This window comes from Odontomachus brunneus, unplaced genomic scaffold, assembly GCF_010583005.1.
Source record: "Odontomachus brunneus isolate Ranch 3 - 2012 unplaced genomic scaffold, Obru_v1 Obru_scaffold_062, whole genome shotgun sequence".
Lineage (NCBI taxonomy): Eukaryota > Metazoa > Arthropoda > Insecta > Hymenoptera > Formicidae > Odontomachus > Odontomachus brunneus.
Window position 1 is genome coordinate 338,034 of NW_022639512.1, and position 4,854 is coordinate 342,887.

Consider the following 4,854-nt stretch of genomic DNA (forward strand, 5'->3'; position numbering starts at 1 on the left):
GAAATTATATATTTATAGATAAGAAAATAGATTAAGATTATAGATTATATATATTTCTATGTTAGATTATACAAGAAATGCATATTTATTACTTTAACTAAATTTTTCTCTTTCCAAATAACTATAAAACATTTATCGATTCTTTCTTTCAACAAAACGAGAACGAAACAGCGAATAAGATAAATGAATATTCACCTGCAGGATTAATATCTAGCAGTCTTTGATCCTGAGTTCTGGTAGGCGTTGGAGTAGGTATGCTCCTTGTGGACTCCAAGTCCAGCAGATTCCTAATTCTTCTGACTGAGGTTGCACGTTGGCTCGCGGAGCTGCTTAATGATGGTTTCTGGGTCGCGAGCGACGAGCGCGCGCTCGACGCTACCGACGCTGGCCTTGGATTCGTTGCTCCGCGATGGCACGTCGAGCTGATCGCTGTCGACGCTCTCAGATTCGCGAGATTCACCTGTTGGGCCGACGCCGATCTCGTTGACAGGCGATCGAGCGTACTCGAGAGCGGTCTGTACGCACCGTAACTGCCATAGTCTCCCTATGTAATACAGAAAACAAGTTTGAATTGATATATTTAAATATTAGGTTAATCAGAAAGTCTTTTCGTATTTTTAGTCGCCCTACTAGGCGCGTCTGCACTCGAAATAAATCATGAGAAGGAGAGGAAAGGACGATTATTTTGAATTCACCTAACCTCGCCGCACAAACTGTTGCAGACGAAGAACGCCTGTGAGTTATTGTAAGTTTACAAAAAAAAATCGCAAAATGGAGCTTTCAAAGCAGCAAATTAGATCAATTTTGTTGTACGAGTTTAAAAGGAACATGAACGTATCTCAGATTCGATATTGAAATTTGTGTGAAACTTCCCAACAAGATATGATGACCGTCAAGTCATACCAATTTTGGCTTGAAAAATTTCAAAATGGTGATTTCAATCTGGAGGATGAGTCCAGATCCGAAAGACCTTTGGTTATCGACAAAGAGCGCTTGCGAAACAGAGTCAAAGAAACTTAGGATATTATCACTCGCGAGCTCGAGGCAGAATTCGGGGTAGCTCACGAAACCATTCAACAGCCTCCATCAACTTAGCTTCTTATCAAAATAGAAGTGGATGCCGCATGCATTGAGCGAGAGAAACAAGCTTGACCGCATCTCCAAGTGTGTTATATTGCTCACCGACATCGCAACGAACCTTTTCTTGATCGACTGATTATGTATGAAATGGATCTTCTACGATCATGTAGTACGAAAATGAAGTTGGTATGAGCCCGAAAGTTCAGCTCAAAAGACTCCAAAGCGAAACATCATGAAGGGCAGAAGATCATGTTAAGTGTGTGGTGTACGCGTGGAATTGTCCACTACGAGCTCTTACTAAGAAACTAAACGATCAATACGGACCTCTACTGTCAGTTGGAAAGAGTTCAAACAAAACTCAAGGAGCTCCGGCTCCAACTTGTCAATCGTAAAGGTATTCTTTCTTCCACTAGGACAACGCTCGCTTCCATGCGAGCGCACTCACAAAAAGATGAAAAATCGGAGAGCTTAATTGGAAACTTCTCGAGCACTTACTGTATTTTCCTGATCTCACGCCATCCGATTATCATCCTTTCAGATCCCTGTAAAATTTTCTTAACGAAAAAAATTTGGATTTAGCGGACAAAGTTCAAAGAACGTTGGATCTTTTCTTTAATTCCAGAACTCATGCCTTTTTCAAGGAATTCTCAAGTTTGTAGATCGATGAGAGGAAGTCATTAAATGAGAGGTGGAGATTATATTAATGATTAAAATAAAAGTTTTTCGTGAAAAATAAATTTTTTTCTTTTTGTATAAAATACGAAAAGACTTTCTGACTAACTTGATATATAATAAAATATATAATAAAACGTCCTTCAAAATTTAAAATTTATCACCGTTAATCTTTAACTACGAACGTGAGTAGTAGACCTCAGAACTCAATGGAAATTTGTGTTCATTGAGTATGTGCGTGCAAAAATAAGTTCTCTTGTAAATACTTTCTAAATTTCGTGGAATAAAAATTTACTCAAAAACAGTAGAATCACAACTAAGTCATCCGAATTCGAGTGATCTTCCACTCATATAAAAATGATATCTCCGTTCAAAATCTTCAAGTAAATATTTTTACTCGATATTGAAAAATCAATCTAATACATTCCACCATTATAAGAACAAATTTGCTTTAACCAAATAAAACATTCACTCGTATAAGATCAGAATGAATGTTTCACTCAAAGCTTGAGTGAAACATTCATTCTTACGATTCCGAGTAGCAATACTTTTACTATTATTTCGAATGAATTTTCACTTGTTTTAAATGAGATTTTACTCCAAAAAACTAAGGCCTATATTAATAGTTGGCAGTAATCGTGAAACTTGCCTCAGTTACTTATAAGTGAAACTTGTGAGATACTCACATTTTTATTCAGATTTGGGTCCAAGTTTTTCAGTTGGATTCTGATATATGTGACATTTGTATCTGTAATAGCGATTTAACTGAAAAACTCTCATCTAACTCTGAATTAAAATTCGAGTATCTACTTGAACTCACGAGTTTCAAATAATAATTATTAATATAGTTCTTACAGAGTAATTAATCTCTAAAAAGTAAGGGATGTATAATCCCTATTTTTTGAAGAGTAACGATTCATTCTTTGCATTCAAGGGCAGTTCTCAGTTCTAATTTAGTGCAGCAACTTGAGCGACAAATAAGAAACGAAAATAACCATTAATTTTTTTTCTCTTTGTATTATAGATATGAATGTATTATCTAAGTGAATCTCATAATATTACTCTATGTATTTTATAATACCACATTATTTTAAGTTTAGTCTAGTTTCAGCAGTTATAAAGATAGGTTCATTTTCAACAATGTGGGATCGCTAGTATTCCATAGCAAGAAAAGCTTCGCGAATGTAAGGAATTGAAACAATATTTAAAATTGGAAATACATTGTTTTGCTAATTATTCCAAGAAGTTTCTTGGAAGCATCCTCTTATAGCTCCGCAGTAAGAGTGCGGAACTATACATTGAGTACACAACTAAAGGTGCAGCTACTAGTGTAACGAAATTAACGGTACCCGACCGACTCTAGTCGGGCGGCTTCGAGGCTTACGTGATTACACGGATACCTGATTGACGGCTGCGTGAATGTTCTCGGCGCTGTATGTGTAACGGGGTGGTCTACTTGTGGTCGCCCTGATCTGCTCGTATAGGGCGCTGGTGCTCGGCGTGCGGCTCAGCCAGGCGCGGTACTCGTCAGACGTGAATACGCTCGGCGAGGATGGTATCCTGCCTGTTGCGGTTTATCGACACGGTCAGTGCAGCCCGCCGGCTATGTGTACTCGCAACTGCGTACTCGCGGTAATGCAGTTATCGCGTCCCGCTCTAGGGCTTACCTCTATCTCGTCTGATGGAAGGCAATTCTGGCGCCGACAGAGCACCGTCGCTGTCCTCTTGATCGATCAGGCCCGACGCGACCGTGCTGAGGCCCGACCTGAGACCAGGCTGCTGCGGCAACGTCCGACCGCTTCGTGGTAGCGAGTTTGACCTTAAACCTGCGCAAACCGATATTACGATTAAACGGCTTGGATAGATTTTGGCTTGCATAGAACAGTTCCTATCAAAGAATTTGGGATTGAGAAACAGGAATGAACTGGACGATATTAACAAAAATAATTCAATTACTTTTCTTAAATAAAAAAATCAAGTTTTCTCCCTCTGCTTCGTCATCTCTCCCCTCTGGTTGGTCAACTTTCACTCATTTACTCAATCACACAAAAGCGTTGGTAAAAGATATATTTCTAATTTCTTTTCGTGTCGATAGATCACCTTTCTCTTTGATATATTGCGACTAAAATGTCAGTTACTGGAATTTCGTCAAACATAAATCAAAATGGAGTGCCGCGTACACGTCGCGCTACAAAGTTGTGTTCTTATGCACACATCCGAAAAGGCCGAAAATGTTGCCTTTAGCTGTTGCCAAATACATGCGCAAATCAAAGTCGTTTGTTCAAAAGTAGGTGAAGCGTTACGAGAATAAAAGTAATAGATGATTTGCCAGAACATGGCCTGGCGCAAAAGTTCATCGATAAAGAGATTAAAATAGCAATGAGTATGTTTTCGAAGAATCCTACGTTACGCTGTGTCAAAGACAAGCAAAATTGATAAAAAAGGTATAGAAGTGTTATATGAATCCATCCGACGTTATCTCCGTGCTCATAGTGTAGTACGATCAAAAAACTCATCAGAAAAGCACGTGAAATCACGATTTCCAAATGGAAGCAGGAATCGAGCGTCGAGATACTGAATTGGCCATTACAGTCACCCAATGCGAATCCCATCGAGAATGTATGGGTCATATATTAAGGGAAAGCTTCGTGAAAGAAGGACTTCTATTTTAAAAGAGTTGTCTGCAGAAATTCGTCGTATTTGGAGATCTTTGCTGCAAAAGTATACAAATTTAGTGCTACGAAGAGAGAGAGAGAGATGCCAGTCTATTATAGACGCTAGTGATGACTGGATTCTTTATTAATGTAATTGCAATTTAGCCCTAATTCTGTAGAATATAATCAATGCCATTTAAATGCTAATAAATATATTTTTCTTTCTTTTAGGTCGACCATGCTCTTATGTGACTAATTGTATAAGAGACACTTACCTAGAAGCAATTTAATATCTAATTACTCTTCTCTTTTAAAGTTCCTAGCGCCTCGTATTGTTTATCTTTTTTTAATAACGTCAAAAACGAGAAAATACATGCTAAAAATTCTTGCGAAATAAGTTGGAATAAATAAATAAATATATATATATATATATATATATATATATATA

General features: G+C 37.9%; 1 protein-coding gene across 1 annotated transcript in view; it reads right to left on the reverse strand.

The window, feature by feature from the left end:
* The window catches only part of LOC116846262 (rho GTPase-activating protein 100F), a 59,907-nt gene that overhangs the window by 18,323 nt on the left and 36,730 nt on the right, over positions 1 to 4,854 (reverse strand). The window lies entirely within an intron of this gene.